This window comes from Bubalus kerabau, chromosome 10 (assembly GCF_029407905.1).
Source record: "Bubalus kerabau isolate K-KA32 ecotype Philippines breed swamp buffalo chromosome 10, PCC_UOA_SB_1v2, whole genome shotgun sequence".
Taxonomy (NCBI): domain Eukaryota; kingdom Metazoa; phylum Chordata; class Mammalia; order Artiodactyla; family Bovidae; genus Bubalus; species Bubalus kerabau.
This window is the reverse complement of record NC_073633.1, coordinates 73,333,563-73,357,479: the sequence shown is the minus strand read 5'-3', so window position 1 is coordinate 73,357,479 and position 23,917 is coordinate 73,333,563. Positions and strand designations below refer to the sequence as shown.

The following is a 23,917-nucleotide window of genomic DNA, read 5'->3' as shown; positions in this document are numbered from 1 at the left end:
CTTTAAAATCTCATGGACAGAGGAGCCTGGTGGGCTGCAGTCCATGGGGTCGCTAAGAGTCGCTCAGTCGTGTCCGACTCTTAGCGACCCCTTGGACTGCAGCCCACCAGGCTCCTCTGTCCATGGGATTTTCCAGGCAAGAGTACTGGAGTGGGGTGCCATTGCCTTCTCCAAATATATTACATAGTAATAGTAATACATTAGTATTAGATAATAGTAATATTAAATATAGTATTACTTCTGAGCTTATAGAAATGAAAGCAATAATGGCAATAGAATTGATACTGAACCTTATTTTAGCCATAGGTATATCAATCTCCAAAACAACATCTCTGTCATAAATATATTCATCACCTCCAAAGTTTTTCCTTTGGATATTTTTTTAAAAGCAATACTAAGGTTTATTTTTCAATGTCAATATTTACAATATCCTGTAATTATATCCTTTGCAATTGTTTATAATTATTACAACATTTTTTGAATGTCAATCTAAAAATATGCAAGTGGTTACATCATTTTTCAAAATTATTTTTGGTGTTATGTGAACAAAAATGTTCAAAGACCACTGCTCTAGTCTGTGGGCATCTCCTCTCCACTCCCTGGGTGTTTTAGTTTTCTCACTCTTAGCACATTCTCATTTAATTTACTATTTGATCAATATATATTAAGTGCCAACTATATGCTAAAGAGGATATCAACATTCCAATGAACAAGACAGAAACATTAGTGATTTTATGAAATAGTGAGATGTCAATTCATTCTGTGGAATTTTTTTTCTTGCTACTCCTTCTCTGTGGCTGCTGGGTCTCTTTCTTTTCATGCATTATTTTTAGTTGGGGCCTAGTTCCCACGTGTATAAAAAGCATTAAAAATGATTTAAGTTATATCTCAAACAGAGTAAAATAAGGAACAATAAAATGTATACTTGTCTTATTACCATCCAAGTTTACCAAATCTTACTATTTTGCTCAAACTTCTTCATACTAAGCAACAAAACAAGAAAACATTATGTACATAAACAAAGCCACCTGAGTACCCCTCCTTAATTCCATATGCTTTCCTCCCTTTACTACATACAAACAACTTAAAGATGTATTGATTTGTGTGTTTTCAAGCTGGATAAAAATAGTCTTTGTACATATCTTGCAACTTGTTTTTTTACTCAATTTTTTTTTTTTGAGATTTATACATGTGATTTTAATTAAGTCCATTCATTTTCTTTGCTATATAATATTCCACCACAGGAATAACACATTTTTTAAAATGTTTTTGCCACTTTATTTTTTAATTGAAGGATAATTACTTTACAGTATTTATTTTTTGTCAAACATCAACAAGAATCAGCCATAGGTAAACACATGTCCACTCCCTTCTGAACCTCCCTCCCATCTCCCTTCCTCCCCATCCTACCCTTCTAGATTGTCATAGAGCCCCTGTTTGAGTTCCATTCTTCTTTGATGGAGATTTAGGTGGCTCTTCACTTCTCACATGATGTGACAATGAATCTTCTTCCACTTGCCTCCTGCACATGTGTTTGAGAGTTTCTCTGGAATCTACCTCCAGAAGTGGAATTGCTGTGTTATAGAGCTTGTACAGTTTCCAAGTATTGCTAACTTGCTTTATAAAGTTGTTGTTTAAACTTACAATCCAGCAGAAAATGAGCATTACTCTTTCTATTCTTTTGGTGGATAGTCTTGAATTTTGTAAACGTAAACCAATGTTAATGTTTCTCTTCCACTTCTGAAGACATAAGAAATTTGGCAAGTTTTAACTGTCCATTAATACTCCCCCACCATCATCTTTTTTTTTTCTGAAGTTTTAGTTTTACCTTATTTTAAAGCACAAAAATTAACTATTTTTTAAAATAAATAACTAATATTTGTTTCAATTTCCAATTATCAATTTTTCATTGTCTCCCTGGGTTCACATTTCTTTTTGTTGAAGTATATCCTTTACTTGTTCTTTTAGTGAGTATCTGTAGGTGATATATCCCATTAGCCTTTAAGATATCTTAGTCTTGTTCCTTAATGATAGTTTAGATAGATATAGACATATTTTGATAGTACTTTTCCATCCTCAATACTTTGAAATGATAGCTTCATAGTGTTCTGGTTATTGTTTCTGAAGAGTTTAATGTTCCTAAAGACAAGTCTTCTGTTAGTCTAACTTTTATTTCTTTGGTTTGGTAACTTCCTATTTACCCCAGAGATTCTGCTCTTTTGCAGTAACATGTCTAGGAATAGATTTGTTTTTATTGATCCTACTGAATACTGTTCTCAGAGACTGTCTTTGTTTTCTTAAGTTCAATTTTTATCTGAGCAAAAAAAAAAAAAAAAAAACCATGTATTTTAAATACATATACATAATTTTCAAAGCAAAATATTTCTGTAAGACTTATAATAAAAAACCGCAATTTCCTGCCTCATACCTCTCCAATCTTGATATTTTTACTCCTTGGAAGCAGCCACTTTCCAGTTTAAAATATTTTAGCCATTTCTTTTTTTTTTAATTAATGAATTTATTTTAATTGGAGGCTAATTGCTTTACAATATTGTAGTGGTTTCTGCCATACATTGACATGAATCAGCCATGGGTGTACATGTGTCCCCCACCCTGAAGTCCCCTCCCACCTCTTTCCCCATCCCATCCCTCAGGGTTGTCCCAGTGCACTGGCTTTGAGTGCCCTGTTTCATGCATTCAACTTGGACTGGCAATCTATTTCACATATGGTAATATACATGTTTCAATGCTATTCTCTCAAATCATCCCACCCTCACCTTCTCCCACAGAGTCCAAAAGACTGTTCTATACATCAGTGTCTCTTTTGCTGTCTCGTATACAGGGTTATTGTTACCATCTTTCTCAATTCCATATATATGTGTTAATATACTGTATTGGTATTTTTCTTTCTGACTTACTTCACTCTGTATAATAGGCTCCAGTTTCATCCACCTCATTAGAACTGATTGAAATATGTTCTTTTTAATAGCTGAGTAATATAGCTTTTTCTTTTTGAATTTACTTCTATTATTGAAAATAACATTCATATACAATGATTTATTGATCTTTGTTTTAGATTTATTAACTTTCTAACTTGAAAGGTAAAGAATTTTTCCCTCTTACACCCTCACCCTTATTTTGCAATCGCTCTCTTTCTAGCATACCGCAAGTCCCCTACATATGAACCTTTGAGTTGAAAACTTTCAAAGATGAGAACGTGTGTTCACATATCCAATCACATAAGTTAGTTCATGTTTCTAGTGCACATTGTCACATGCATTCATCCTCAAGTGGTTGTGCTCTTGTGTAGATCTGCAAGGGGATGACTTCATGGAACTCCTTACTGTGCAACATGAGGAGCTTACTAATGAAGACTTGATGGAATTGGAGGCCCATCAGAAAAAAAAAAAACTAAGAGAAATAAGATGAAGAAGAAGTAACTGAAGAGATTCGTGACATAGGAAATGGCAAGGGGATATTCTTTATTTGAGGAGGCACTGTTAGTTTTCGAGGCGCAAGGCGTAGAATGGTATGTGAAGGGTGCAGCAGCTGTTCAGAATGTAATTCATTGCTACCATGTCATCTATTAATATGATGGGGAAGAAAAGAGCTACTACTACAGATGTCCCTGGATCTTTTTTTTTTCAAGAGGGTAGAGTGCGGCAAAACCAATATAATATTGTAAAGTAATTAGCCTCCAATTAAAATAAATAAATTTATATATATAAAAAAAGGAATGAGAAATGTTTTTAGTATTCAGTGAAGAAAGAAAAAGAATATTTGGAAATAAAAGTACATAAAAAAGGAAAAAAAAAAAAAGAATTGAATCCAGCAAGGAAACACAATCTGTGCCATCAGTTTCAGACATGAGTGAAATTGCAGCTTGCTTTCCATCTCCTGTTGCTGATGACCCTTCAGCTTTACTATCTCCCACCTTTCTTTCCTCCAGTCAGTAACTCTTCTTGTCTGTTCACTCTATACCAGCTGTTGCACTGTACTACTGTACTTTTCAACGTATAGCAATGTAAGATTAAAAATGTTTATTTTTTGTTTTTTATGTATTATTCGTGTGAAAAGTTTTATAAATCTATTAAAATACAGTACTATATTGTATTTGTTGGATACTGAGGCTAAATTTGTTGGACTTATGAACAAATTGGATTTATGAATGCATTCTCAGAATAGAACTTGTTCACATGTAGGAGACTCACTGTAGTTATATTACATTCATTGTTGAACCACACAGAGTATTTATTTTATTCAGAACTAAGCCATGTGTTATGCTATAATTATACTTTTTCTTTTAAAAGTTTTTATTTTTCTTGTTTGAGTATTGCCTTGTTCTTTTATTCACTTAGATTTGTATGTACCTAGAATTATTCTCAGAGAAGGCAATGGCACCCCACTCCAGTACTCTTGCCTGGAAAATCCCATGGACGGAGGGCCTGGTGGGCTGTAGTCCATGGGGTCGCTAAGAGTCTGACACGACTGAGCGACTTCACTTTCACTTTTCACTTTCATGCATTGGAGAAGGAAATGGCAACCCACTCCAGTGTTCTTGCCTGGAGAATCCCAGGGACAGGGGAGCCTGGTGGGTTGCCGTCTATGGGGTCACACAGAGTCAGACATGACTGAAGCGACTTAGCAGCAGCAGCAGCAGCAGAATTATTCCATGGGGTCGCTAGGAGTTGGACACAACTGTGTAACTTTCAAGTAGACAACCTGAGCGACTTCACTTTCACTTTTCACTTTCATGCATTGGAGAAGGAAATGGCAAGCCACTCCAGTGTTCTTGCCTGGAGAATCCCAGAGACAGGGGAGCCTGGTGGGCTGCCGTCTCTGGGGTCGCACAGAGTTGGACACGACTGAAGCGACTTAGCAGCAGCAGCAGCAGAAGTATTCTACTGTAAAGCATCTTTAAATATGACCACATACATCAGGTAATCTGTAGTTTCCTTTATTTTTTACAGATACCTCTCCTAAAATACTTCAACCTATGCTTTTAGGCTGAACTGGTTGTTTCGCAGTTTGGCAGCTGTCATCCAGGTATTTCCCCTACTCATCCTGGGGATTCCCCTTTCCTCTTTTCTAATTGAATCTCCTGCTTCCTGGATCTTATGCCTCTTCCCTTTTTGGTTTATGCTCTGATGTTGAAGGAGCATATCCTCAAGTATCTTTCTGAGGAATGGTACAAGGAAGTAAATTTTTTGAGACTATGTATGTTTTAAATGCAAGATCTTTATTCCACTCTCATACTTGGCTGATAGTTTGGCTGGGTATATACTTCTAGACTGGAAATCATTTTCTTAGAATTTGCTTTTGAGCAGTTTAAAGCTTCTTATTCCTAATATTTTATGAAGAAGTGAAATTGCTTGGTCGTGTACGAGTCTTTGTAACCCCATGGACTGTAGCCTACCAGGCTCCTCTGTCCATGGGACTTTCCAGGCAAGAATACTGGACTGGGCTGCCATTTCCTTCTCCAGGAGATCTTCCTGACCCAGGGATTGAACCCAGGTCTCCCACATTGTAGACAGATGCTTTACCATCTGAGCCACCAGGGAAGTCTTATTATTCCTAACACTTTATACTTCAACTTAAAAAAAATAGTGTGTGATTACATTGGAAATTTCAAAGTAACACAGATTGACATGGGACTTTATCTTTTGAGGGGAGGTAGAAATTAGCGGATTATTTCAATCTAGAAATATTTTTATTCAGTACTTGGAATTGAACTATTTCATCAGTACCACTTTCCCCTAATTCCAGAATGTCTTGGTTCAGTTCAGTTCAGTTCAGTCACTCGGTTTTGTCCGACTCTTTGTGACCCCATGAATTGCAGCATGCCAGGCCTCCCTGTCCATCACCAACTCCCGGAGTTCACTCAAACTCATGCCCATTGAGTCGGTGATGCCATCCAGCCATCTTATCCTCCGTCGTCCCCTTCTCCTCCTGCCCCCAATCCCTCCCAGCATCAGAGTCTTTTCCAATGAGTCAACTCTTCGCATGAGGTGGCCAAAATATTGGAGTTTCAGCCTCAGCATCAGTCCTTCCAAAGAACACCCAGGACTGATCTCCTTTAGAATGGACTGGTTGGATCTCCTTGCAGTCCAAGGGACTCTCAAGAGTCTTCTCCAACACCACAGTTCAAAAGCATCAATTCTTCAGCGCTCAGCCTTCTTCACAGTCCAACTCTCACATCCATACATGACCACTGGAAAAACCATAGCCTTGACTAGACGGACCTTTGTTGACAAAGTAATGTCTCTGCTTTTCAATATGCTATCTAGGTTGGTCATAACTTTTCTTCCAAGGAGTAAGCGTCTTTTAACTTATTGGCTGCAATCACCATCTGCAGTGATTTTGGAGCCCAGAAAAATAAAGTCTGACACTGTTTCCACTGTTTCCCCATCTATTTCTCATGAAGTGATGGGACCAGATGACATGATCTTCATTTTCCAAATGTCGAGCTTGAAGCCAACTTTTTCACTCTCCTCTTTCACTTTCATCAAGAGGCTTTTTAGTTCCTCTTCACTTTCTGCCATAAGGGTGGTGTCATCTGCATATCTGAGGATAGTGATATTTCTCCCAGCAATCTTGATTCCAGCTTGTGCTTCTTCCAGCCCAGCGTTTCTCATGATGTACTCTGCATATAAGTTAAATAAGCAGGGTGACAATATACAGTCTTGACGTACTCCTTTTCCTATTTGGAATGTCTTGGTAAATGTCTTCAAAAGGAAAAATGCCAGTCTTTTTCTAGGGAGTGAGGAGGGGTGATAACCTGGCTGTACCTGGTGAGGGAAGGGATCTTTGTTCTTTTTCGTATAGCTTTTTGTTTGTTTGATATTTTTTGGCCTTTCGGTGGGGGATCTTCTTATGAAGACTTTCAACTAATTCTCCTTTTAGAGTTAACCAATCTTCAAATTTATGAACCATTCTTGTAGTCTGAGGTGCAAATTAGCTTATTGTTGACTTCTCCCTTTTGAAATCAGATTTAATAAACTCCCATCTGCCAAATATGCTATTGTTAATTTATTTACTTTTGAACTTCTGAAATTTTGTGCCTTTTTCTTTTCTCCCATCTATAACTTGGCAGATTTACATCCTTTTAATGCTTTTATCGCCATTTTGGTAGTCCTAACAAGAAGCAGCAGTATAGTCATTTTTAACTGGAAGTCAAAGTTACTATGTTTTAAAACAAGTACTCTCCATTATTCTTTCTCTTTTCTTTTTCAAAAACTTCTATTAAACACATGTTGGAGAATTTTAGTTTATCCTGTAACCTTTAAGTTTCTGTCACAACTTCTGTCTCTAAGTTCTGTGTTCTAGATGAAATTGCCAATGCATTGTCTCTTCTTCATTCTTTCCAATCTATAGTAAACTGCATCTATTAAGTTTTTATTATTTCAGTGACTATTTTTCAATTTTGAAATTTTCTTTCTTTTCCCATTCTTATAATACTTATCTTTGGCTTTCTTTCATGGTTTGAAGTCTTTGATCAAATTTTTATTTAAAAGATCAATTTCCTCTAAAATAACTTCATATTAAAGATTTTAAGGTTGGCTATCTTTGTTAGCATTAAATTTCGTTATGTATTTTGGAATTTGACTTTGCAAGTCAATTTTCAGTGATTGTCTTTCTCTTTCTCTTTCTGTGCTCAGTTTTCCATGTACAGTGGTTTTGTGGATATCATTACTCAGATCCTAGATCTGGTCATATGATAACAATTCAGTATTCCTGCCCTGACATGATATTGACAATGGGCAGATTTACTTAGCTAGTCAGTGGCTTAGTTTGGCTCCAGGTTGGGAGACTGTCTCTGGGTCTTCCCATCTTTCTAGACCTACAGCTTATCAAGAGCCATTGCCCGAAACAGCAATTGAAAGGAGCTTTTTTCAGATTCCTCTGAGGATCAAGGAATGCTTTAGGGATCATGCATGAAACACTTAAGTTTTCATTACCCTACAAGAGCTAAACTCCTATATATCACTGTATGAATCCAGGAGCTCATAGAAGCTAGTGATTTCAGCCCCTTTCATTACTCTGCGATTCTTTTCCAAATCTGGTCTTAAAAAACCCATGTTTATCTTATTTTTGATCTTGGCTTATGCCATTTTGATTTTTTTTTCTCTCTCTCTTTTAATAATATTTGACTGAATCACATGAAATTTCCAATTGGTTGGCAAATGGTCACATATTAGCAATTTTATATGGTTCATATTAACAAAGCCATTTTGCTACATTTCACACTTGGATACATCAAAGCATGAACCTATTTTGACATCTTGACTGGAGGTCTTTATAAGTCTTTGATCTTTCTTTCTCTTACCAAGCAGTCAGCCAGTCAAACAGCCAAATACCAGAATCATCTCACAGTTCCAGGCAGAGACTTTTTCTTCCCATAAAGTGCCTTTTAGAGTTTAGAAAGCTATAGAGAGGGAGGGAGGTGGTGGTGGTAGGTTGATAAACAATGAGTGATTGAGACAAAACATTAAGTCTGCCTTCTCTAAATGGCATTATTCCTCTTTCTGCCATCATCCAAATGTTTAAACCAAATTAAATTTTATTGAGTCTAAGAGCTATGATTGGTTTGTTTTCATTTGACAAAGAGGGAAGAACTAGAAAATATGCAGAGTAAGGGAGGAAATAACATATTCATATTTTACTTTTATCTTAAGATCTCGATTTATACCCATTATGAGCAAACATATGAATAGCCTAGCTTGTGCAATGAATAAAAAGCCATGGGTAATGGAAATGTCTAGTTTGTGTGTGTATTTTGGAGACTTGACTTTTGTGAAAGACAAAAGAAAACTGGAACATGAAATTTTTCACAGAAGTTAGAGCCCAAATATTCATCATTATGAACAATTCAATAGCTTCCTTTCAAATATACTGAATTTAAGAAGTCTTGACATCCTTTAATCTTAAAAAATTCAGTATTCCTACCCTAGATTCTGAATTCCTACCTTATCCTGTCATGTGCCCTCCTCCCAAATATCCATTCTCTCCCTTTTCTGAGTAATATAATCCTTGCTCTGCAGCTGGGCAGATTGCCACCCAACTGAAAGACTATATTTACCAGACTATACAAGTCGTGCAGAGAGACTATGTGACCAAATTTTGGCCATAGAGTTCCATGTGACTTCTGGGCAGTATCTTTAAGGGAATATCTTTAACGTTCTGTCCCTACATTCATGTGGCTGCCTAAAGCAAGGATTTGATGGTTAGAGCTCAAGAAGCCATTTCATAACATGAGGGGGGGCAGAGCAGAGAGCTGAGAGGGGCCTGGGTCTCTGCTAACTTAGTGGAGCCCCCAGAGCACCTCCAGTCTCTTTGCTTTTAGATGTCATTCATTTGAAATAGACATAAGCTCCTGTCCTGTTCAAGCCACAGCTATTTTTCTTTTTCTGTCTTGTGTAACCAATTCATAAAGGTTGCAAATTATTCCATTGCTAAAATAAATTATGTATCATGACACGTTCATTTTGATGATAAGACTCGGCACTTAGTATTTTTATGACAAAGTGAAAGGGCAAAGAGATTTGTCATTTGATTCATTCCACTCTAGCTCCATACACTTGAAAAACAGTTGGGTTTCCCTCAAGTTTGCTTGATCATGCTGCGCTTTCCAATGACCTTAGCCAACATGTTTGAAAACTGTGGTTTTCATGTCATAACTATCTGGGCCTCTACAGTAAAATAAATCTCTTCATTTTCAAATGTCAAAGTCCCTACAAAAGAGAAGAAATGCTTTTTAAATGTCAGCCCCTGTTAATTGCTGTGATATTGCCTTAGGTGTTCCTTGCTATAAGTGTGTTCTCAATGTATTAGTTGTACTGACACCCACCACTTGGTTCCATCTTAATTTTCACTGTGCTGCTGCTGCTGCTAAGTTGCTTCAGTTGTGTCCGACTCTGTGCGACCCCACGATGGCAGCCCACTAGACTCCTCTGTCCCTGGGATTCTCCAGGCAAGAATACTGGAGTGGGTTGCCATTTCCTTCTCCAATGCATGAAAGTGAAGTCACTCAGTCGTGCCCGACTCTTAGCAACCCCATGGACTGGAGCCTACCAGGCTCCTCCATCCATGGGATTCTCCAGGCAAAAGTACTGGAGTAGGGTGCCATCGCTTTCTCCAATTTTCACTGTATCCCAGGCTAAATCCTCATCATCCTAAAGATAAGGCAGATACTTGTCAGAAATGTTTTGATTTAAAATGAGAGAAATTTCAGTCATGCTAACATAATTAAAGCATCATTTATTTGTTCATGCCACTGAATAATCTATGGGACATAGGTCTCCTGGCTTCTGGCTTGGCTTGGTCAAGTGGTATCATCAATCTATTTCATTACCTTCTAAGGCCTGTGTCTCCTCTGTGGTGGCAGGATTTCTCCACATGGTAAACAAAATCATTCCTAGCAATTAAAGGTTTCCAGAGGGGTTTTTTTTTTCTTCCCCCCACCCCCAGTCTTTAATATTAGCATTACTGCCCCAAATGGGCTGCCTGTCTGGCTTAAGATATGTGCTCACCCTGACCAAATCCCATAGCTAAGGGTGGAGTTTTCTGATTAGCAACACTGGCCTACATGCTGCCCTTGGGCTGCCCAGCCAGAGGTACTGCATGAGAAGAGAATGGAAAAAAAAAAAAAAAAAAAGAGGGATTTTTATCCACAGAAAAGAGCATACACAGCAAGAAAAGACAGCAGATGTCTACCACAGGGCAATTCAAGAACTTTAAAAATAAGGACAAATCACATGTTACTTTCAACATCTTTAAATGCTTTTCACCTTACTATATTTTACAGCTCATTATATTTTACCACTAATTCACTTGTAGCTCAGCTAATACTTATTGTTTATATGGGATTCTCACTCCTCTAACTTCCCTTCTAAACTTACGACTTTTCCATCTAGAAATGCATGATTGAGAAGACCAAGGCTCTTTAGAAATGGGAACTTAAAATTCTTTACTTTAAACAGATGGGATTGTTGGGTTTAAGAAACTGGGGGGATAATGAGGTAGAGAGTGAAACCACTCATTTAGGAAGTGCTTTGAGAGATAATGTATTGGGTGCTAGCTACATGGGAAAGGCATAGTAATGCCAACTGGCATAAATGGGGTGGTAGAGTTTACCTATCACAGGTTTCTGTATCTGAGGAATTTCACCTCCAGTTCATACAAGGACCTCAGTGTAAGCCAGGCAGGAAGAGAAGGCCCGAACATAATAGAACCAAGGGTAGATCAAAAAAGATTGTTAACCATTCTTCAGAAACAAATGGTGCCCCTGGCTTTGACCAAATGGCATCAAGAGCCATGTGATCCTTGTGTGGTAAGTGGTATTAGATAGTAGACAATATGCAAGTCAAGGGGTGACTACCTCAAAGTCCTGAGTGTGGTATAGGGGTCCACACAGCAATGCTGGTTACTGACAAATCCATATTCCTCCCTCTAAAACACATACTGGCAAAGTTCCCATCCTATGGGAACCTCAGGCATCAATCAAGAAACAAAGGCAATTGGATTTCATATATATGCATTAATATACAATATTTGTTTTTTATTTCTGACTTACTTCACTCTGTATGACAGACTCTAGGTTCATCCACGTCACCACAGAGGACCCAGTTCCATTCCTTTTTATGGCTGAGTAATATTTCACTGCATATATTTACCACGTCTTCTTTATTCACTCATCTGTCAACACAGGGCAGGAAGGAGAGGGTGAGACAAAAAGAGTAGCATTGACATATACACACTATAGATACTAGTGTGTGAAAGGGATATTAGTGGGAAGCTGCTGATGCAGCACAGGGAGCTCAGCTTCATGCTCTGTGATGATCTAGAGAGGCAGGATGGGGGTGTGTGGAGGGAGGCCTAAGTGGGGAGATATATGTATACATATGGCTGATTCATGTTGTACAGCAGAAACCAACACAACATTCTCCAATTTTTAAAAAATTAAACTTAATTAACAAAAACAAAGGCAATCAGAGCTCACCCATGAGGACCAGAGTGCTGGCTTTGATCTGGGGCATGCCATTGCCAGACAAATCCCAGATCATAACCTCTAGAAGGTCTACAGCTGCTAACATAGTTTGACTCAAATCACAATGGCTGAGAACTCAGGGCTGAGTTATCAGCTGAGAAAAAAAGACAAATTTGAGGAAATTCTCAACTGACTTATAATTACACTTCTTTCTGTATCCTGAAGCTCTAACTACAATGCTGGGCATTGCACTCAATGCTGAATTACTGAATTAAAAGGGAAATGGCAAAAACACACACTTGTCATCCCAGTGTGACCACGAACACACACAGAACTCAGGATGACAGGTACAGCCACAGATGGGAAGAATGCAGGCTAAGCCACCAGGCTATGCGAACTTGGTCTGCTTGCTGCAGTGTCCTAACCACACAGGCCAATAAACGTCAAGCCCACACAACCAGAATCCACCAAAACTCATTCATATCAGCATGCCCTTTTAGCTCCAGGTGTTGATGTGAGTTCCCAGGTCTACAGTTCATTGAAGTTTTTGGAGAGAGAGCAGTGAAAGCCATTGGGAAGCAGAAATGAGAGTTGTCACCCCCGAATAATGACATTTTCAGACCCAGTGAGAATGCACTAGGGCATTCTCACTCTGGTGCTAGTGGTAAAGTACTCATAAGAGACACAGGTTTGAACCCTGGGTCAGGAAGATCCCCTGGAGGAGGGCATGGCAACGCACTCCAGTACTCTAGCCTGAAGAATCCCATGGACAGAGGAGCCTGGCAGGCTACAGTCAGTAGGATCTCAAAGAGTTGGACACGACTGAAGCAACTTAGCACACATGCATCCACTGTATCTTTCCAGTTCCAGTATAAGGAAAATCCTTCTCAAACAGCATGGAAAGGTTACAGAGAAAATTCTTCATGGCTTCTATGGCCACTGGTTACATGAGACTGCTAAATAGTCTTGGGAACCTCTCAAGAATCACAAAAAGTAGGTGTTGCCAGATTATCTTGGCCATCATTGGGCTGACAGATGTCTCATCCAGGTGGTCCTCATGCCCAAGTCATGACTGGGAGCCAGGCCAGAGCTCCAAGCTGGTAGTCCAAGGGCACACATAGCCCAGTGGACAACGAACAGGAGGAATGATCAAAACTGCCCTATACTCAGGTCAAGGCAGATAGCTAGCCTGAGAGGTAATCAAAGTTATACAAGGAAAGGTTCCCTCGCCTTGGGGATAGAAATAGTTTGTGTCCCTTATAGCAGAGAACCTTCAAGCGGGTTAAAACATACACCGAATAGCTCTGTGTACTCATAGGGCCCTTGACCTTAGGGAAAGCCTGGTTAGAGGACATCATGAAGTTTACTGTTACAGTCTGAGACCCTCTTGATTGGAGATTATCTCCTTCATTCTTCGAGGTTGTTTGTGAAAGGGGCTATGTTCCTGTTACGTGGAGTTTAGTTTCTAACGAATCACCTTCAAAGGATCCCTCTTTATACACTGAGGGGTTGTTAAGTCTCAGTTGCATGGGAGGCTCAGGTCTTAACTGAATATGGGTTGGGGCTGGGATCCAGGACCACATCCTCGGGAAAGTCACGGAGCTGGGGAGGAGGCCTTCCTTGCCCACCCAACTATTCTTCCCCAGGTGACCTCTGTTTCCAGAGGTAGGGCCAGGGCAGCACTCGGCTGTGTCCAGTGAGACTGGCAGCTGCCAGCTGGGCAAGTGTTCAGGGTGAGCACTGCTGATTACACCCTTGACAGTGGTCCAGTTGGCCTTGGCATTTGAAGACAAGGTCCCTGGGCCTCTGCATTGTGCAGGAGCACTTGGGAGAAGGTGGCAGTTCTGCACAGACGTTCTCTCCTCACCCACACAAATCCTCAGAGGCTTTCCCTCTGTGGGTTTATAAAAGCCCATTATCTAATTCATGACTCAAGAGAATTGAGCTTGCTGGCAAGAGGCTTTTTAAGTCCCATTTTGAATAATTTCTCAGCAATTCATTACATGGGAAAACAGATCCTTTTTGTTCTAATACTTAGCCTAGGAATGCAACTCCCCTCTGCCAAATTCATTAACAAAACCTGTGTATGGGGGCTGAGCAACTCTGGCCAGTTTCTTAAATGTACTAAAAACTTGCTGATCATTGAAATGTAAATTTTTACCTTTGGCTGGAATGATTCATGGGTCTCAGCTTGTAGGAAACAGCAATGTCACTTTCAAATGTTCGGGATAGCTCCAAACCAAGTGCCCATTGTGAGAGGAGGCTTAATGTGTGGCAACCAGGAGACGGCCACATGTCATCTTTCCGATTGGCAGCAGAAGGGAGAGCTGATAATGAACATGCTCACAGCTTCAGGGGGAGAAAGCTCCCCTTGGGGACAACATGGTGACCTAGAGCTCAGCAGAGCCCAACGAGAGGATCAGGCTGTTCAGGCTGCTGGTCACACCAATTTACCATTCCTATGAGAGCAGTTCAGGCTTGCCACACCAGTCCGGCCTGTGCAGAGTAGCAGGCCAGGTTCTCTACACAGTGGAACAGAGAACTGTGGCCAAAGGACCCCAGATCAATGAAGCAGGTGCAAAGTGGGGACATAAAAGAGCTTTCTCAAGAAACAGTGCTACTTGATTCAAAGTTGGAAATGCTTATTTCTAAATTTTTATTTATATTATGTTAACATAAAATATATTTCAATGATATTATTTTATACATTTAAACTAATATGTTTAAAATAAAATATTAAAATATATTAAAACACACTGTTGTTGTTCAGCCACTAAGTTGTGTCTGACTCTTTGCAATCCCACTGCCTGCAGCATACCAGGCTTCCCTGTCCTTCACTATCTCCCAGAGTTTGCTCAAGTTCACGTCCATTGAGTCAGTGATGCTATCTAACCATCTCATCCTCTGTTGCCCTCGTCTCCTTTTGCCTTCAATCTTTCCCAGCATCAGGGTCTTCTCCAACAAGTTTTATTATGTTAAAATACACCTGACATAAAATTTATTGTCTTAACCATTTTTACGGAGAAGGCAATGGTACCCCACTCCAGTACTCTTGCCTGGAAAATCCCATGGATGGAGGAGCCTGGGGGCTGCAGTCCATGGGGTCACAAAGAGTCGGACACAACTGAGCGATTTCACTTTCACTTTTCACTTTCCTGCATTGGAGAAGGAAATGGCAACCCACTCCAGTGTTCTTGCCTGGAGAATCCCAGGGACGGGGGAGCCTGGTGGGCTGCCGTCTATGGGGTCGCACAGAGTCGGACACGACTGAAGCAACTTAGCAGCAACCATTTTTAAGTGTGTAGCTCAATGGTAAGAAGTATTAGTACATCTATATTGCTGTGTAACCATTACCACCACCCATCTCCAGAATTCTTTTCATCTTGCAAACTAAAACTCTGTACCCATTAAATAACAACTCTGTATTTCCCTTTCTGCCAAGCCCAGGGCAGCTACCATTTTACTTTCTGTCTTTATGATGTTGACTACTCTAGTTACTTCATATAAGTTGTATCTTCTTACAATGATGTCTCTTCTTACAAGAGCATTGAACCTATTATAAGGGCCCCGCTCTCAGAACCTTATCTCAACCTAATTATTTCCCTGGAAATTATCATACTAAGCAAAGTATGAGATAAGTATCATACTTATTAGTATCAGATAGAGAAAGACAAATATCACATAATCACTTATATGTTAAATCTTTTAAAAAATGATGCAAATGAACTTATTTATAAGACGGAAATAAACTCACAGACTTAGAGAACTTATGATTACCAGGAGGGAACAATGGGACAGAAGGATAAATTGGGAGTTTAGGATGAACATATATACACTGCTATAAACAGATAACCAGCAAGAACTTACTGTATAGCACAAGAAATTCTGCTCAATATTCTGGAATAACCTAAATGGGAAAAAAATTTGAAAAAAAACAAAACAAAACAGATGCCTGTGTATGTATAAGTGAATCACTTTGCTGTATACCTGAAACAAATACAACACTGCTAATCAATTATATTACAATAGAAATTTTTTTTTTAGAAAAACCTTAATTATTTCCCAAAGGTCTCACCTCTAAATATCATCTTATAGGGGGTTAGGGCTTCAGCAGATAAATTTTGAGGCAACATAATTTAGTACATAGCACTATGCAAACACCTCTTTCAATTATTTTAATCTCAAAGACCCTGCTTACAATTATTTTGGGTATACTCCCAGGAGCAGAATTTCTGGTCATATAGTAATTGCATTTTCAACTTTTTTTGAGGAACTGCCATGCTGTTTTCCACCACTTTCCACCCCCACCAACGGTACACAAAGATTCCAATTTCCCCATATCCTCATTAACACTGTGGTTTTCTGGTTTTTTGATAGTAGTCATAGTAATGTGTGTGAGGTGGTAACTGATTGTGATTTTGATTTACATTTCCCTAATGATTAGTGATGTTGAACCTCTTTTCTTCTTGAATTTTATGTATTTTATTGGCGTATAATTGCTTGGAGTATAATTGCTTTACAATGATGTGTTAGTTGCAGTTTCTGATGTATAATAAAGTGAATTAGCTATATGTACACACATATCCTCTCCCTCATCAACTTTCCTCTCTTTGCATGTGCTTACTGGCCATTCAAAAACATATAATATACACTTTTAACATTTACTTTATATATTTTAAAGTACATGTTAATACAGACGCTTGGGGGAGAAACTGAAAAAAAAAAATCGTAAATACAAGGCTACTGATCCTGCTGGCAAGATTAACAGTAAATTTTTGGTTTCGTTCTTATGTTTTGCAATCTGTTCTAAGTTTTTAAGAAGACTTTTCTATTATAATTGTTGTTGTCATTATCATCAGGTAACATTCATTATTTTGCTCTCGGCACTGTGCTAAGCACTTTGCATGAATTCTTTCAAATAAACTTTATATCCACCATAGGTCACTGGCACCACAATTATTTGTAAATATGATATTTTGTTTTTTTAAAAAAGTCAAGAATCTCAAGACTGTCAAGGTAACTTACCACCCAGTTCATTAGAAATCCCTTCTTGGCCTCTTCCATAGCTCATTCTGTCCTTGAGTGTTAAGTTAAGCCAGGTTGCTCAGTAACAAGACAAGCCTCTTTGTGCTAGTGTTCTCAGGAGCATGCGGCTTCTCTGGTGGCTCAGACGGTACAGAATCTGCCTGCAGTGCGAGAGACCTGGGTTCGATTCCTGGATGGGAAAGATCCCCTGGAGAAGGGAATGGCTACTCACTCCAGTATTCGGGCCTGAAGAATTCCATGGACAGAGGGGCTGATGGGTTATAGTCCATGGAGTCACAAAGAGTCAGACACAACTGACTGACCAACACTTTTCTCAGCAGCACTGTGTGGAGGTGAATTATTACATGTTCCGTTTGCTTAAACAATATAACAGATGATTATGGAACACCTACTATGCACTAAGGGAGAAGGAAATGGCAACCCACGCCAGTATTCTTGCCTGGGAAATCCCCTGGACAGAGGAACTTGGTGGGCTATAGTCCATGGAGTCTCAAAGAGTCAGTTATGACTTAGTGACTAAACAAACAAACGAAACTATGACTTAGACACTCAAACACAGAGTTCAGAAGGAATGCTAAGAGAAAAGATAGTCCCCACCTTAGGAGTTTGGTGCAGAATTAGACACATGAACAAGTTGTGGTCGCACCCTATAAATGCTCTCCAGAGAAGACTCGGCAGTGGTACAAAGAAGGAAGGGCTCTGCCCCCACGATTTCTACACATCATGGCACATCAGAATTATCTGGAGCACCCTGTAAAGTTACAGAATTGGGAATACCACCCCATACTTTCTGAATCAGAATCTCTGGATGAAACCCTGGGAATTTGGATTTTAAAAGTTGCCCAGGTAATTCTGATTTGCAGCCAGAAGAATCACTGGTAGGTCGCTTTCCTTGACTTGCATGGTATGTTGTAGATGCTATTGTTGACTGACCAAGTAATCTCTTTTCAGATAAAAGAGGGAGGAGAAGTTCTGTAGAAAAATAGAGAATTCATATGGGTAGGGAAGAATGCTTATGAAGCTGGTGTTTTATTCCCCATTCAAGCTCAGTCCTATGGGTAATACATCTTGCAGAAGTATTAAAGAAGACATCACTCCTAGGTATAACCATTTTGGAAAACAGTATGGTGGTTCCTCAAAAAATTACAAGTAGAACTGCTATATAATCCAGCAATCCCACTCCTGGGTAAATAGCTGAAGGAAACAAAATCAGTATCTCATAGGAGTATCTACACTGCCATATTCACTGCAGCATTATTCACAGTAGCCAAGATACTGAAACAATCTTTCAGTGGATGGAACACTCTTTCAATGGATGAATGGATAAAGAAAATGTGGTATACACACACACATATAAAGGAATATCATTCAGCCTTAAAAAAGAAAATCTTGCCATTTGCAACAACATGGATGGGTCTTGAGGGCACCGTGCTAAACAAAATAAGTCAGACAGAAAGACAAATACTATGTATTTATTTATACATTTATATACATATATAGTAGCATTTATATATAGTATTTTTCTTACAAATCCAATTTCACAGAAACAGAATTGAACAGTGCTTGCCAAAAGCTGGGAAGAGAAGGAAATGGGAGATGTAGGGTACATTATATTTTTGTTATATGAAGAATAATCTCTGAGGATGTAATGTACAACTTCGTGTCTATAATTAATAACATGGTATTATGTAGTTAAAAGTTGCTGAGAGTAGCTCTTAAACATTCTCACCACATACCAAACAGTTAACTACATGAAATGATGCATGTGTTAATTATCTTGATCTTGGTAATTATTCTCCAATGTAGATGTATATCAAATCATCATGTTGTATGCTTTAAATATGTACAATTATACTTGTCAATTATTTCTCAAGAAGGTTGAGGGAAAAAAACTTGAAATGTTTCTTTTCCCTCTTAATATCTAAACTCCTTGAACAAAAAAACAGAAGACATATTTCTCTAGTAATTTTTTGTCAGCCTTAAGTCTATTGAATACATCAAAGATTGTTTTATACAGTATTTGTGTAAATATTTCTACCTGCCAGCATCCAATTCAAACCCTATTCATCAAACAATCCAACTCAATAAATATCTCTTTTAGTACCTCTTGGACCAAATAAGAAAGCAACCCTGACTCTAACCCCTGACCTTTTAAGGAGAGCAGAAACACTTTATAAATAGATAATATAAGGAGAGAGAGAAGAGGAGTAGGTAACAAATGCATGTGCACTGAGAAGAGTTTGGTCAGACCACACACAACTTCAGTTCACATGAACCTGGAGACTGGATTCCTATCTTCCCGCACTACTGATTTACTGGCTATAAATTTAGAAAGTAACTTCTAGTTTCCTACCCAAGATCTACCCGTACCCTCTCTCTTCCCTATTTAAATGTAAACAAAAAAGTGCTCACTATGGGGAGAAACTTGAAATTTCTTTACATTTAAGTGTGTGATGTCAGCAGTATTGGTTGAGGCTTTCAATAAAGCCCTTGTTTCTCCTTCTGCTCTTTCTATTGTCTGAGAATCAGAAGTGATAGCTGGAGCTCCAGCAGCCAAACAAATTAGAGATGCCTTTAGATCTGATATCTTTGTTCCATTGAACTAAGGACAGTCTCTACTTACCTCCAGACTTTTTAATACATGGGAGAAATAACTTTCTGCGTGGCAACTGCACATGTAAGCCTCCTTAGCCAGGTCTCTGTTCCTAGCAGGTACCACCTAATAGCAAACGTGCAACATCTATCTCCCAGGGCCTAGGTTATACATAGAGAAATCGGCAATGTGCTTCAACGTACTTGCAAGTGTGCCTGACAAACTGGAATCCTAAACAACATTAAAGAACAAATGAACACTCGACTGCGGGATCTTCTACATTTCAGGGCTCTCGGGCAAAGCAGTTAGTTGTCTTGGCAAAGGTCATGCAGGTCTATGGTCACGTTTGAGACCAAACCCACAGATTTAGGTCCACCTGTGCTCTCTATTTCTACGGCTGTGTGTCCACTGAGCCAGCCCAGGAGACTCTTGGCCTCCCTAGTTAGTCAAGGATTAGAGAGGCAGTCTTGACATTTATAAATTCTGTTATATCACTGGTCATGTCAAAAAGAGATTGTTTGTTGCCAAATTTGTGGGATTTGGGGAAAGATTCTGCTGTCATGGAAGACTGGCTAGAAGGACAGGCTCCTCTTTCACTCTTACAGAAAATCTACTCCTGCCCCGAAGCTTGAGATTCCATTTCCTTTGCTTTGATAAACTACAAGTGGTTTTAAATTGAGTCATAAATTTCTGCAGGCCTTTTAGAGACCAAGCCCCTGCCTTTGATTCCCTCACCTCCTGTGGCAGTGAAACCTGCTGGAGACCTACTCACATCCTTTGTGCACATTTAGGCTGGGAGTTTGAAATTTACAGGCCAAGCCTTGCAGCATGACCTCCACTTTTTAATAGCTTGAAAAGGAACCAGAGAGACTGCAAGCAGGATTCATCAGGGCTGCAGGTCTCCGGGACAGACCCAGCTGCCTCTAGAGAAGACCCTCACACCGGATGCTACAAATGAGCAATATTTTGGTGGCTCTGATAAACTCCTAGAGGTGACTATGTGGACTCCTGGTTATGGAGTCATGGTCATTTGAAGTCATCATAAATAAGTTTTTCTTTTTAAAATAATGATTTGTAACATATAGACTAAGCTTCAGAAACTGAGTAACTTGATGTGTAAAGCTGCTACGTTCAGGGAGAAATGGTTAGCAAAATCCCCATCTCACCACCAAATCCTTCTATGTGCCCTTGGCAAGTCATGTGCAGAAGACCCTGGGCTGCTTTGCACGTGCTCCCATTATCCTTGATTTTCTAGAATCAGTATATCAGGTGAGGGACAGCAGAGTGAATGGGGAGCTTCTACCTAAGCAAGGGCTACTCAAGGCCTGGAAATAGGAGCAGTAATCCCCTCTTACCCACGTCTGCAGCCTGTACTCTAGGTGGCTTAGAACATTCCCAGCAGTAGCCAGTTCCAGTCTGTTCTCTGAGTACATCTGACTTTAAGCCAAAGAAATCTCCACCTTTGAGGTTTTGCCTGAGGTCAAAGTTATCCCCAGCAATATGTATGTGTGTATGCATAGTTGCTTCAGTCATGTCCACCTCTTTGCAGCCCTATGGACTGTAGCCCACCAGGCTCCTCTGTCCATGGGATTTTCCAGGCAAGAATACTGGAGTGGGTTGCCATGCCTTCCTCCAGGGGATCTTCCCGACCCAGGGATCAAACCCGAGTCTCCTGCGTCTCTTGTATTGCAGGCAGATTCTTCACTGCTGAGCCACTGGGTAAGCCTCAAAAATATGTATATATAAAATAACTAGTTAATTCTCACATAATTAATAGCTTTGAGATAGGTACTATAATTAGCCCCATATTATGGATGAAGAGACTGAGATATAAAATGTTAAAAGTAACTTCCCTAAACTCATTCACCTAGAGAGTGTTGTAAGGATAGATTGAGCTAATGTGTAAGGCATTTGGAACAAGTCTCCCAGGTGGCACAGTGGTAAAGAATCCACCTGCCAATGCAGGAGACACAGGAGACTTGGGTTCGATCCCTGGGTCAGTAAGATCCCCTGGAGAAGGAAATGGCAAACCACTTCAGTGTTCTTGCCTGGAAAATCCCATGGACAGAGAAACCTGGCGGGCTACAGTCCATGGGGTCACAAAACAACTGGATATGACTTAGCAACTGAGCATGCATACAGTTAGTACAATGTAAGTGCTGATTATGATAATGATTATTCTTCTGACATTCCAGGCACTATACCAGCACTAGAGATACAATGATTGGTAACACACAGCCCCCATCCTTTAGCAACTCACTGTGTGGAGGGAGAAAGAAAGTCACGCATATTGATAATTATGCTGTAGGTAAATGTTAAGGTCCGAATAAGGGAAAGTGCACACAGAGGAAGCACTGGGCTCAGCCTAGAGCTATTACAGAGTCACACTGTCCAGAAAAAATATCATTCAAGCCTGATATGCTATTTTAGAGATTCTTGAAGCCAAATTTATGAAGTAAAAAATATGTAGAAATTAATTTCATAATGTACCAAAATATTATCATTTCAAAGGATAACTGATATTTTTAAAATCATGACTGTAAAAATATTTTACATTCTTTTTTTGCACGAAGTCTTTGAAATCTGGTGCATGTTTTATACCCAGAACACATCTCAGTTCAGACTAGTCACTCTTTAGATGTTTCGTGGGTCTAGTATCTCCTGTATCAGTCAGCAGATACAGAAGGCTTTCTGGAAAAAGTGACATTTGAGCTAAATGAGGAGGTTGGGCCCTGTTTCTAATTACTCCTGAGAAGGATGAGAACATGATTCACTGGTGACTTTGATCCCAGGCTCTACTTCTCCAGGACAATAACCCTGTGTGGTTGGCAAAATAATGACCCCCGAAGATGTCCACTTCCCAGCCTCCAGAACTTGTGAATATGTTACTTTCCCTGGCAAAGGGAAATTGAGATTGCTAATCAGCTGATCTTGAAATGGAGAGAGTATGCTGGTTTATCCAGGTGGGCCTTATGTAGCTACCAAAGTCCTTACAAATGAAAGACGGAGGAGAGTCAGCATCAGAGAGATGCAGTGTGAGAAAGACTCCACCAGCCACTGCCAGCTTTGCGGACAGAAAATGAGGGCACGATCCAAGGAGTGCGGGCAGCCTCTAGGAAATAGAAAAAGCAAAGACACAGAGTCTTCCTTAGAGCTTTTAGGAGGAACACAACTCTGTTGACACCTTAATTTTCATTCAGACCCACTTCAAACTTCTGACATTTAGAAATTCAAAAAGATAATGAACTTGCCCCCTGTTTTAAGTTGCCAGGTTTGTGATTCTTGTAGCAGTCATAGGAAACAGTCTCATTCCCTTCTTCTGCCCTGGGAGCCCCAACTTGATCCTCACTCCTTGAATGCACTCCCCAGATGTGGGTTAGGTCACTGAGAACAAGTCCCAGCTGTTTCCCAGCTGGGATTTCCCAGCTGTTGCACCATCACCCCCTTCACTAACTTCACTCATGCCCAGAGGTCCATGTCCACAATCGGCCATCATGGGACACTCTTGCTTCCTGAACAGTCTCTGTTAAGTGAGATGATATAGGTGAAAGTCCTTCCTTTTCACAAAAAATGATTGTCCTCTGGTACTGTTGTTCATAATGTTAATTAAAAGTAAAAGGTAGTAATAACAGGGGGAACTGGGGGAGTGAGGGAGTATATGGGAACTCTGTACTATCTGCTCATTTCTCTATAAACTAAAATCTGTTCTAAAAATGTGGTACATATACACAATGGAGTATTACTCAGCCATTAAAAAGAATACATTTGAATCAGTTCTAATGAGGTGGATGAAACTGGAGCCTATTATACAGAGTGAAGTAAGCCAGAAAGAAAAACACCAATACAGTATACTAACTCATATATATGGAATTTAGAAAGATGGTAACAATAACCCTGTGTACGAGACAGCAAAAGAGACACTCATGTATAGAACAGTCTTTTGGACTCTGTGGGAGAGGGAGAGGGTGGGATGATTTGGGAGAATGGCATTGAAATATGTATAATATCATATATGAAACGAGTCGCCAGTCCAGGTTCGATGCACGATACTGGATGCTTGGGGCTGGTGCACTGGGACGACCCAGAGGGATGGTATAGGGAGGGAGGAGGGAGGTGGGTTCAGGATGGGGAACACATGTATACCTGTGGCAGATTCATTTTGATATATGGCAAAACCAATACAATATTGTAAAGTTAAATTAAATAAAATTTAAAAAATAAAAGAATAAAAATAGAATCTATTAAATAAAAAAAGTAAATTACAAATTTTAAAAATTAGAGGAAAAATGGCT

The 23,917-nt window shown here is 39.5% G+C and overlaps 1 long non-coding RNA gene across 1 annotated transcript in view; it reads right to left on the bottom strand.

Moving 5' to 3' along the window:
• Positions 1-11,578: 11,578 nt before the first annotated feature.
• LOC129620623 (uncharacterized) overlaps positions 11,579-23,917 on the bottom strand; it is a 36,015-nt gene continuing 23,676 nt past the window's right edge. Inside the window, exons 3-4 of the long non-coding RNA XR_008698613.1 lie at positions 17,012-17,172; positions 11,579-11,694 (exon numbers count right to left, since the gene is read on the bottom strand). This is a non-coding gene — a long non-coding RNA (uncharacterized LOC129620623). The remainder of the gene's footprint in view (positions 11,695-17,011; positions 17,173-23,917) is intronic.